The 12,572-nt window shown below is 43.4% G+C and overlaps 1 long non-coding RNA gene across 1 annotated transcript; it reads left to right on the top strand.

Moving 5' to 3' along the window:
• The first annotated feature begins 4,572 nt into the window (after positions 1-4,572).
• LOC138498634 (uncharacterized) lies at positions 4,573-11,550 on the top strand. The gene is made up of 3 exons (XR_011278798.1): positions 4,573-4,650; positions 4,740-4,848; positions 10,911-11,550. It is a non-coding gene; the product is annotated as an uncharacterized lncRNA (long non-coding RNA).
• The last annotated feature ends 1,022 nt before the right edge of the window (positions 11,551-12,572 follow it).

The raw sequence follows: 12,572 nt of genomic DNA, 5'->3' as shown, positions 1-12,572 counted from the left end.
AGGCTTCAGAGAACATTGCAAGATGGGACACGTTCAAATGTTCTCCCTGGGTGAAAATCAGTTCCATCAAAATGCTTCCTTGGTTATTGCACCTTCTCGGCAATCTGTTTCTCAGATGCACCACCACCACTTGATCCTTAACAGCCTATGCAAGATTTTTGTGGGTGGTCCTTGGAAATCCTAGTTGTCCCTGCAGACGCCCAATTTTCACATCTTCTAAGGCAGTTTTTGTTTTTCTGATCTTCAATGTTATCATGAGGCCTTAATTGTTCACCAGAATAGGAACTAGATTTGATCTCCATCCTTTGATTCCCCCAGCAAGGTAACCCAGGAACAAAGCAACATTCACTGACTAACCTCAGTTGAACAGTCTTCCTTTTCGCCAAACCCTTCAATAGACTAGGCCCCACTTTCAACAATCTTAAGGCTGCTAGATACACCCAGCAATAGGCCAGAAGGTCTCTGTGTCCATTTTGGACCCCATGGCAGGGCTGCTGTATGGTATCATTACCAAGTGGGTAGACATGGGAATCCACTCCTATGTCCCTCGAAGATTGAATAAGGAATGTTTTGGTGTCATCAGGTATGGTTCATTGACCAAAAGCATGTACATTTCAGGAGATGTTATGATGTCTTAAGTCTGTTTGCTTTTGACTTATAAGGCTATCTTAAGCTCCTGTCTTCATAGCACATATTAGACAGCCTTGGGATGGACCTGATTTCAGTAGTTCCCTCATCTTGAAATACTTGCAATCCGATTGTGACACACTCAAAAGGGCTTTAACTTTCTACAGGCTCTTAATGCATTTCATCTCCCTTCAAATGAAAGGCTCATGGCTGATCGGGAGGATGATATTGAAGTTGAAGAGGTTCTTGAAGATTGTTTGATGATAATTAAAGATTATCAATCCATAAAAGGTTGGGATGCACGTACAGCGTTGCAGCCGGGAAAAACGTTTCAGGCTGATAATAACCTATTAGAATGTACCACTGTTTGAGTAGGATGAGCTTCACACAGCAGGAAGTGTGTGTATTGTTTTTAGTTAGGTTTGACACATATTAGATACTCACATATAGCAACACAGAAATAGCAACACACATATGAATGTTGCGGTTGCAGAGGCTATAGATAGGGCAGTATTATAGGTCATGTGTTTAGTTGTTGTATCCAAAGTTATGTTTTTATTGAGGTGGGTGAAAAAGAGCTGAAACAGGTGGAAGATGGAATCAGAAATGTACTGTGGTAGAAGCAAGGTCAGTGTATTAACATGGCAGAAGTGTCGCCACATTGGATGTTAAGGCTTAGTACACAATGAACAGAAGAGAACACAAGCTCTGATGTGGAGCTGTGGCTCCATTTAGTTCAGTCACGAAACAAATCCGCCTTTCCTTTCCATTGTCATTCACTCATGGTGCACAGATAACTGCTAATTGAATCCAGATGCAACACCTGAACGTGGTGGGAACAGAATGTTAGTTGATGGGAGGGCAGGTAGGGATGCACCCATTAAAGGACAAATTCGTGAGTAATGGGGCGAGATCATGTGATAACAATAGGTCCGGTAAAGATTTAGTGTACTACTACCCCCAACCGAGTAGTGGTCATTCAGTTTGAATTACAAATAGACCCACAATTAAAGAAATACATCCCTGAAATTCAGACACAGGAATGGTTCCCCAGGCACGTCATTACTGGGCACCTACGGTTTGAAGGAGATAAGGGGAGAACTGTGCCTGGAACGCTGCGTGATTTGGGATAGGAAGAGCAGAGGTGATGCCAATACATTTAGTACAAGATTGAGGGTGCAGCTTATGTGCGGCATGGCATCTGGTATATTGAGAATGCCTGTTGTCTTATCAAAGCAGAGTTGGCCTCACCAGTTTACTTTGATTGTGTCTGGATCGGAGGGGTGCACATCATGTGACAGTCGTGATTTATTAATCTGTCAATATGTTCGAACAACCAATCCTGTACCTGTATTTATTAGTGACAATGTAGTGGGCCACGTGTCTAGGGGAATGGGTTTAGATAAGTTGTGGCAAATCGGTCCAGAGACCATATGGGGGAATTATCATAGGTTCTATAGGTGGTAGCCAATGAGGGTGGTGGGATACCATTGCAACCTATGTATTCAGATTTTGCAGTTTACCACTACATAAGCTGTAACTTCTTGGGAAGTGATGAGTTCCGTGTCAGTTCAGTTCTATGGGACCGTCAGAGACCTTTTGTATGTAATAAACCCTGATTTCCCTTACAAAGAAGTGTACTGATTATTTGGCCTTTTGTATTATTTTTACCATACAGGTTTTGGGTTGCTATTTCTCTTTAAAAATTGGTGACCCAGACATGATCCCAGACTCTCCATGAAGTCAGGGGTGTCCCAGACATGCATCCCGGGGTGCGGCACCCATCTGCAGTGACCAGCACCCCGTGCATGATCTGAAGACGTTTGCAGGCGCTGTGTTGCCAGAAGGCCTGCTCATTGGATTGAGGTCCTGCTCCTACTTTGTGCAGGCCTTTGACAGGACCCCGTATCAGAGGCACTTGGGAGAACGCATATATCTAAGTGCACTTTTGTGGGAGAAAACAAGAAGAGTCAATTGTAGGTGTGTGTGTAGTGAGTGATTGTGAGTGCATGGAGTGTAAAAGACCACATGGCAATATATAGTGGTTTTTCATATATAGAAGTGGCCAGAGGGATCTCATCCGCCAAGTGTAAAGGTGACATCACAGCATATATTGTGACGAAAAGAGATGAGAGGGAAAACAGGATCTCCTCCATTGGCAGAACGGCAGCGCTGCAGTAAAATAGAGGTGAGGTCCAGTATATGGAGGATCGGGCATCCTTCCACTCGGCAAAAGGGAGTGTGAGGAGGCAAATTCACTCCTCCCAAGGTAAGGGGATAGAGGAAGGGTCTCAACCATTTTGTAAATAAGTGTGATTTTGTTATGTTGACCCCTTCGCCTGGCATAAGGGGGTGTAAGGATGTAAATACCCTCATCTCGAAGGGGTGACTGAGGAGGGGTTTATTGTTTTGCGATTTAGGGTGTTTTTGGAGTTGGTATAGTGTGGAGTAGTGGTCTTTGAGTTGTGTGAAGAGAGGTTTGGTGGAATAAGTGTGTGTTGTGTGGGGCAAGGAGAATGGGGAGGGGTAACAGGGAGTGTGGACAGCATTGGGAGGGCGAAGTAGATCGGTGCACTGGATCAGTGTTTCGGAAACAAAAGATTATTACGGGTACCAGATTCGATGTAACTAAAAGATCCTTTACCCCACTCGATTATGTGTGTACAGTGCTCCCACTGGATCTGAAGAAAATTATGAAGTATCCAGACATGATTCCAGACTCTCCATGAAGTCAGGGGTGTCCCAGCCTGCATACTGCCTCTCTATCTTCAGCAGGAGCCTCCCTCTAGAATGGCCTCTTTGCCTCGCTCAGAATTGAGCCACACCTCCTTAAGGTCCAGAAGAGGCTCAAGACCCTGCTCTTCTCTTCCTCCTGTGACTGGCGGTGTAGTCCCTTATGAGTCCTACAAAGCATCAGACCCCCCTTGTCCAATCTTCCACAGCAACTGCCAAACCTAGCACTGCCCTTCCTGCGCCCCTTCCCTGATCATCCTGGAGGGTTGACACCCCCTCCTGTCTCTGGTCCACCCTCCTTTCCCGCACTAGTTCGGTTGATCCCCGTCATCCCTTGATATTTGCCCTCTTGGGCTCCCCATAGCACTTGTCTAACCTTGGGCCCTCCTGCCCCTCCTCTCTTCCCCCTGCACTTCTTACTGCTGCATTTGCATGATCCAAATGTCACAAGGAATAGAAGGACCGTTATTGTTTTGATTCCCCTTGCCCACCCTTTTTTGTCTTGTGGCACCTGGAAACACATTGTGTATAGGCGCCATATAAATATGTAATAAATAAAAAAATACCATAGGGAGTGCGTCCCTGATATGAGAGGATGATGTACAGACCGTGGCCTGAAGAAGGAATGATTAATAAAGATGTTCTGTGCCACATGTACACATATTTAGCAGCAAAACATAAGGGGTGAAGTTGAAGAATTGTTACGCTCACCTGGTCTCTGTGGAGGCGTTGTGGCATGTTTGCAGCCCTCCCGGGGGTGAGGTTGCTCTGGTCCAACTTTGCCCTCTGTGCTTATGTGGTGACTGATGATAATAGGTGAGGCTGCTCGGGACTGTTCCTGCATGGAGAATAGGGGGCGTGAGTATGCCAGCTTGTGCGCCTGATCCCCTTCCAGACCCCTTCTCCCAAACTGTGGTACTCATGGGATGCGCTGTTCCTGGAAAGCTCACTTGTTGATTAGTTTTGGCAAGCACTCCGTCCTGCTGCTTCTGGCAGGGGTGATTGTATGATCTGGGCCGAGTTCCTTCACTGGTCCCTTGCATGTGGTAGTCCAGTCCTGCTGCGACTAAGCCACTATACTTCAGGTGTTCCTGTTTGCCTTTGACTTTCATTGTCTGTTTTTGTTGTATTGTAAAGTTTGTTGTCTTGTATTGCTGTCCGTTCCACTTTTGATGTTTGCTCTTTTGCTTTCTTCCCTTGCAGGTGATATTGCCGGCCCGGCAAAAGTTGCAGAGCTCAATGCGGCAGCTGGAGGGAACGAGGAACGAAGCTGCAGCGGCACAGTGTCTGGTAAGTTGTTAACTAGGGGGCGCACAGGGTTCAAATGCGGCGCAGCCCTAGGACGGATGTTCTAACCTTGTCTTTCTTCTTCTTCACAGCGTCCACGTGCGTGGATGCAGAGTGCGGTGATGTGGCGTCAGGATCAAGATCACTGGATGTCAGGAGATGAGTCTACAGATGAAGTGATGAAGCACCGGTTTCCTGGAGGTGAGTATGCAGGAGAATGCCTGGTTTCAATTGTAAGTAAACTGGTCCAAATGGCGGTGAGCGTCACGTTGCACGTGAGTGCAGAGTAACGCGAAGCACCGGCCTTAAGGATGGAGCAGCTTATATAGCAGGTGATATTTATTTAGAATTGATAGTACAGTGATTAGGGGTGTACATGCTGAAACAAAGGATGATGACCACAGCGATGAGAGGTATTGAGAGGGACAGACAGTTTAGAACACAAGTCAATCAGATCAGATGCCCATGCAGGAGTAGCAGAGGATGAAGAATGGGGAACAGACGAAGAAGAGATCAATGAGATGCCACCCAGGGTGACACAGAGAGTAGAGCGTTTGCATTGTTACAAATGAACTAATAAAACAATAAATGTAACAAGGTCTTAATTCCATAAAGACTGAATTACGGGCTAGAAGGCATATGACCCACCAGCACAGATACGTTATGTATGTGCTCACAGATATGGAGGGGGCATGTGCAAGAAAATGGATCTGTCTTGCTGCCCGTATCTCCCCCAAATGATGTGGACAATGGGCCTTTGACCCATGTGGTAGGAGCTCGTCATAATTTGAGGATTGCCATGGAAAAAGAAGAATGAGTAAATGCTGATGACTGGTTCGAATCGATGTTCTCGTGGGCCCCTACATGGTTAGAAATTGTCATAAAATTGTTGGTTCCCATCATGGTTTTTCTGCTCATACTTTTTTGTTCGTGTCAGATGGACACGAGATGTTGTACAGTGATTCTGTCGTAGAGTGCATTGATGATAGTGTCAATAACAGTGGGTAGAGCTCCTCTTCTCACAAACACAAGTAAACCTAGACTGTTAGATGGGATGGGGTTGTAAAACCAAGGATGGTGAAAATAGAGCATTATTTTGGATGCCTGTATATCTTAACCACACCCCCACCAGACTCAGAGAATTATGAAGAGCAGTGGGTTGATTTAGCAGCAGATAACGGTGTTGTTTTATGATGGGTACCCCGGAAGAATATTATCGAGGGGGGAGGAGTTTACGTCATGTGTGTAGAGCTTGGATACAGTGAGGTATCATAAGTAGCCTGCTAGCAGCCATCCTAGGAGAGAGAGCTTACGACATTTGGAGATGAGTAGGGTATGCAAGTGTAACACGTAAAACAAAACACATGACGGAGCACCATTTGATAATTGCAGAGCAAATGTATGGAGAGTGCTTAGAGTCCAGTACCCCGATACATCAGACATGGGTGCGATTATGACAAGGAAAATGGGTGAGGGTGAAGACCCTGTTGCCTTTATTCAAGTGATTCAAGAGTGCTGGAGGCTTGAGACGAGAGAACTGTGGGATAATCGGTGGCATTATTTTACAACATTTTGTGTCAGTCACTGCCCGAGCCAGTGCAAAGGCAGATGAAGAAACAGGTAGGGATGGAAGCGAAGCCTTGGCCAGAAATACAGTTTACCATTGTACATCATTGTAGATTGTTGCAAGAGAAAATAAGAAAAAAGCTGAGGGCAGAAAACAAGAGGAAGCAAAGTTAGTTCCAAAGAAATTGCCAAAGTTAGCTATAGAAGTAGCGGTCTTGACAAGTGTTGAAGGTTTGGTAACACAAGGAGTACAGCCAGTGCAGTCAAATAATATAGGGTACCCTGCAGATCAAGGTGAATATACCTTTTGGCCATGAGGCAGAGGGAACACATCTAGAGGTGGACGAGGGGGATTTCAGAACTGCCAAGGAGGAGGAGGCTTTAATGGAGGACAGCCACGGTAATGTTGGAATTGTGGGAGAATGGGACATATAGCCCGAACATGCAGGAGTAGAGGGGGAATGCAACAGAACTGGCAGGCTCCAAGAGGGGGGTGGGCTATTCTCCGTAGTATAATACAGAACCACAGGAGTGATATGCCCTAGATCACACACTGAATCAGACACATGTGCCGCAAATACAGCAGGCACAAAAAAGCCCACCACAAGTGCAGATGTTGCAAGTGTATCTGCAGCAAGTACCTATACAAGCGCAGCAAGTACCGACACAGCAAGCAGCAGCACCACAATGGAACACAAATGCAGGGCCTACACAAACATCCAAACCTAGGATAGGGAGTGTGACCATGGTAGGAGGAAATCCTTTCAAGGCTACTGAGATGAATTTAAATCCACAATAGGACAGCCCACAGAGGGACTGGATGTGTTCAGTACTATCAGTGACACCAGACCCCCAAGAGGAACCAAGGGTCAGGGTAACAAAAGGAGGCAAGACATTTTTGTTTCTTATAGACACTCGAGTGACTCGTTCCTGTGTTCGAGAGGGAAAATACCCAATGTCTGGCATTGCCATTAATGCTCAGGGATTCTCTGGGGTGATGTGTTCAGTTCCTTTTACTGATGATTTACCAATTTCTATAGGAGAAGATGATGTGTCTATGCCGCTGTTGTTTTTTTCAACAGGCATTAGTTAACATATTAGGATGTGTTTTGATGACAAAATTAAACATGACAATGGGCCTCATTATGAGTTTGGAGGCAGCCATGCCCTTAGCGTCCTTAGCGGGTCCCGCTAGCAGACCTCATAACAGGGTGGTAAGGGGTTAACGGCTCCGGTGCCTTTACCGGCGCCGTTAGCCCCTTACCGCCCACCTCGTAATGAGGCCCAATATCTTTTATGGACAAAGGGATTGTGTGTTCCACTCCATAAATACATCTTCTAAATGTAAAAGAGTTAATATTGGCATTTTCAGGCCAGACGGTATTACGAGGGTTTCCTCTAGATCTGGAAGTATCATTGTATGGAGTGACATGGCTTCCCAGATTAATAGGTAAAATATTGAGAGTACCTGATGCATTTGTGTTTAGACCAGAAATACCTATGGATGGTGAAGATGGACAGATAATCCCCGTACAGTTAGAAGCAGCAGCAGTCAGAGAAGAAAGGGTGGTTTTCCATGGCACAGATGATGAGGGAAGGGGATGGAGAGCAGTGATAGCCCTTGGTGAATGCTACAGACTGACAGACCTGACAGATGAAGAGTTGTTTAGAGATGACTACTCAGACAGTGAATTCGTATTTTTTATACTTCTTACTTATGGGATTAAAATAGAGAACAGAGACATACCACAGGGAATGGTATTAGTGAGAAAAAAACTGTCATTTGTTCAGGAAGATTTAGAGAACGTGCCAAGTACCTTTTGAACTAGTAGTCCTTTTGGTGTAGGTCTACTAAAAGAAGTAAGAGCAGTTAGAATCAAGCTCAACCCTGGAGCGATCCTGCCACAAGCAGAGCAGAACCCCATGTCCAGTGAAGCTGAGGAGGCATATTTGTAACCATTTCCACTTAATGCAGCATGGAATATTGGTGCCATCAGATTCCCCATGCAAATCAGCTGTGTACCACCCTGTATAGAAACCAAAAGAGGAGTCATGGAGATGTATTCAGGATCTCTGCCCTCTCAATAACATTGTCGAAGCAGAGTTTCCTCTAGTTCCAAATCCAGCTACAATATTATGTAACATCACAGCTACAGCTAAATATTTTACAGTCATATATTTAAAACATGTTTTCTTCTCAATTCACCTTCATGAGGACTCACAGGATTTTACCTCATTTTCATATAGAAATACTTGTTTGCCAGAGGTGTACTGTAATTGCCGCTCAACCTTTAATAGGGTCCTTCTGATGGATATGGGTAATGAACAGCTTGAGAGTGCAATAATTCAGTATGTAGATGATATATTATTGTGCAGCGAGACAGAAGAAAGATGCAGAGAAGACACAGTTCGACTCATGACCATACTATCAGAGAAAGGATATAAGGTAGACAAAGAAAAGCTACAATATTGTCAGGAAGAGGTCCTGTACATAGGACAGTTGATCTCTCAAGATGGAAGGAAAGTGACACCTGAGAGACCAGAGGCGATTCAAAACACTCCTAAAACAGAGACAGCAAAGGAGGTGCAACAATGTTTAGGCCTATGTAATTATTGTAAGGCCTGGGTTTTTGATTACAGAACATACATTCAACCACTTTTAAAAGGACTCTAGGAAGCACAGGTGGGCAAGAATAAAATAACATGGACAGAGGAAAGGACTGAAGGATTTGAAGAATTAAAAAGAACACATGTTCACAGCCCCTGTGTTAGGAATTCCTGATTACAATGAAGAATTGTATTTGTTTTCACACTCAAATGGAGAGGTAATGACAGCAATTCTGACACAGAAAAAAACTCTCGTGGTTACAGTGGGATTTTAGACCCAGTAATGAAAGGACATTATTCTTGTGAACAAGCTTTAGCTGCTGCTCCTTTTGCGACTGAAATTGCTGCAAGTATTACAATGGGGTGCTCAATGACATTATTTGTTGAGCATGCCCTATTTGCTATTTTAGAGAAACCCAGAAGTTCATTGACTACACAAAGAACATCAGGATATGAGGTGATTATTTTGAGTCCATCTATCAAAATTTTTAGATGTAAAACAATGAATCCAGAGACATTTCTAGCAAAATTAATAGAGAAAGAGGACTATGTACATGACTGCACCATGTATACTGAGTTCTGTGATGATATTCCCCATGTTAGAGAAAATTACCTTGGAGGGAGGAAGTTCTTTTTATTGATGGTTATTCATAACTTGATCAAAGAACTGTCAAAAGGCATATTTGGATGGCAGTAGTGAAATAAAACATGAATGGTGAATTCGAGGTAGTGACGAGTGCAAGATTGCCTTTGCATTGTTCAGCACAAGCTGCAGATTTAGTGGCACTTATCACCGCAATTTAGAGATGTGAGGATGAGGAAGTGACAGTGTGCTCTGACTCTGCATATGTGACATCAACCATACATGCAGGATTGTTAAGCTGGAAAAGGAGGGATTTCCTCTGCGCAGATGGGTCACCCATGCAACATGCACCACTATTCAACAAGCGTATTAAATTATTGTAGCTTCCATTGTCTATTGCAATCGTGAAGTGCGCAGCCCATACTAAAAGGGCAGATTTGATTTCTTGAAGTAATGAAACCGCAGATGTAGAAGCCAAAAGGGCTGCATATTTCCCAAACATGTCTAACTTTGATGTAGAGAGTGTTAAACAAATGTCAGGACGATGCATGGTAATGTCAGAAGGGTTTAATCTGTTACCTATTGTACAGTTAATTGTGATGCAAGGTAGAGCACCACAAGAAAAACAAGATTTATGGACGAGGCAGGGGTGTTCTTTATCCCCCACTGAGGCTATATGGAGACAGGATAGCACTGGAAGCCAGTTATACCTCTAGCATTATTGAAGGTGGTGTTGGAGCAGCTTCACTACCCCACACACACAACAAGAGAGAGTCTTTCTTAAACAATCGCAGAAGATTGTTCTCACAAAATCTATTAGAACATGTGGCACAGTTTATTGTGAACTGCATTGTATGCCAGAGGTTCAATGCAGGACACATCTTAAGGACAGTGAGAGGTGCAATCCCATGGTCTAATGGTCCTTTTCAGCATCTACATATATATTATGTGGATATGTTGCAAGTATGCAACGGATATAGGTACATGTTAGTGGTAGTTTATTCTTTTCCAGATGGATTGAGGCAGGTCCGTGCACACACTCCAATGCTACTTGGGCTGCCAAGTTTCTCATGCGTGACGTGTTCCCTAGATGGGGTGTATGCGAAGTCCTGTGGTCCGACAATGGCCCGCATTTTGTAAATTATTCATTTAAACAGCTTCTATTAGGCATAAAACACACGTTTTTGTCTGCTTATCACCCACAGGCCAATGATGTCTTTGAAAGATTATACAGACTTTGCAAGGAAAGGACAGTGAAATTGAAGATGACTTTCAAGAAAGGGTGACTGCATTACCTGCCCTTTGCTTTGTTCGCACTGAGAAACCAGCCTGGTTCAGATCAAACTTGACTCCCTGTGAGTTTGTGCCTGGACGCTGCATGAGAATACCTCTTGGTCCTTCCACTAGAATAGAAACTGATGCCCACAGTGTAGCAAAGGCTTTAGGTGATGAGATGCATGATTATTTAACAAATATAACCGCTAGAATTTCTTTCATTTCTCAAAAGATGAAGCTGCCGAGGGAAGGGTCAAAGAAGATTGAGGAAGACAGCCTGGTGATCTGAGTAAACGATTAAAGTGAACCGGGTGCTAGCACAAAGTTTTGTGCACACTTGGAATAAGCCCTGCTTTGAAGGACCATACCTAGTAGAGGAGGTCACACCCACAGCTGTTAAATTAAAAGCAAGAAGAGCCTGGCTGCACCTGAATGATGTAAAGCTCTACAAAGGAGAGACCACGACCCCTCTGACAACCGCTGACTGTGAAGCAAGAGAAGAAGTTCTGCACATGCAGACCAGATTGGCTACTGAAGGCAAGGACAAAGAATTAATGAATTAAGAAGAATATTCTGGAACTAACGGACATTTCCTAACGCTTAGTAGGAAGTCAATGGACTTGCTGCATTTCTAGAACGTCTTTTCAGCTGAACTAAAGACAGATAATACATCAAGAATAATAGGCAAAGATTGCAGAGCATATTTTACAGGGCCTGAAATATTACAGCAATTTCAGAATTATTTTTAGTTAAGAAAAAGGAACAATGTACCAGAAACAAAGCAACAATGCACATACATATATCAATTCATGTTGATATAACTGTAACATTGCGTACATTTCTGCATGCTCTTTTCACTTATATTCTTGTCTTACCCAGCTCTAGTAAGACAAGATGTGGATGAGGTTGCATTTTTTGGGAATCCTAAAAATGGCCCTATCATTCTCAGAGTTATTAATGCAATGATTAATGCAATATTTGTTGTAAAAAGAAAACCTAAACACACATTGAAAAAACAAGTGAATGAGAAAGTTTCAGATTACAAGAGGTACCATGCCAGTGAGAACACCAATAAATTGATGTGGGTTGATGCTTATATTGTCATTTTGTATAATTATTTGTCATTTCTTCCTCATTATTATTGCTTTTTCGACAGTTGATTCTTAATAATACAGATGAAATATTAAGTGATGATGTTTCTGTGGTTATCCCTGGTAAAGGTACAGACAATGTTTTCCCTAATATTTCTGAACAAATTGTTCAAGCAAAGAGAGATGCTGCAGAAGATAAAGAGGATGTAAACTAATTTCTTGATAATTTTGCCCATTTAAAGAATAACCTATGGTATGAATACATGATGGAGATGGGAGAGAGAATGTCAGAAGAAAGCTGCTACTTGTGTTCTCTCATCCCCTATGCTGTTAAGGCAGCCAGAACATTCATTGCAAGAGAAATACCTGCACAAAATACAAAGTGCCTCATCATCTAGCAGCGTGCACAACTAGAGGACAATTCAAAGGAAGATGAGCAACCCTACGATGGTGATCAAGGTAGTCATTTCCATATGTGAAAACACGAAAGATGAAAAAAGAGATAGGCTGGATGAGCAAGATGCTTATATATTCATCCCAGATTGGAGAAAAAGAAAATGTTTTTGAAATGAAGAGGCTGGATTGTTCAGATATACTGGAAAAATCGGCAGTACCAGGTTGCTGGGAGAGACCTCAACTATTGGTATATGGACAAGTTGCCACCAGTACAGGATGGAAAGAAGGAATGTTATCTTGCACCGCACAACCTATTGAAGAAGGAACCAGTAAACATAGTGCAAATAGTAAATGATGTATGCCTAAAGTAATGGGCTAAGTATTCTAAGCTACTAACATGGGTCGAC

The sequence above is a fragment of the Ambystoma mexicanum genome, chromosome 5q (assembly GCF_040938575.1).
Source record: "Ambystoma mexicanum isolate Mex_15411 chromosome 5q, UKY_AmexF1_1, whole genome shotgun sequence".
NCBI classification, from domain to species: domain Eukaryota; kingdom Metazoa; phylum Chordata; class Amphibia; order Caudata; family Ambystomatidae; genus Ambystoma; species Ambystoma mexicanum.
This window is presented reverse-complemented; position numbering and strand designations above follow the sequence as displayed.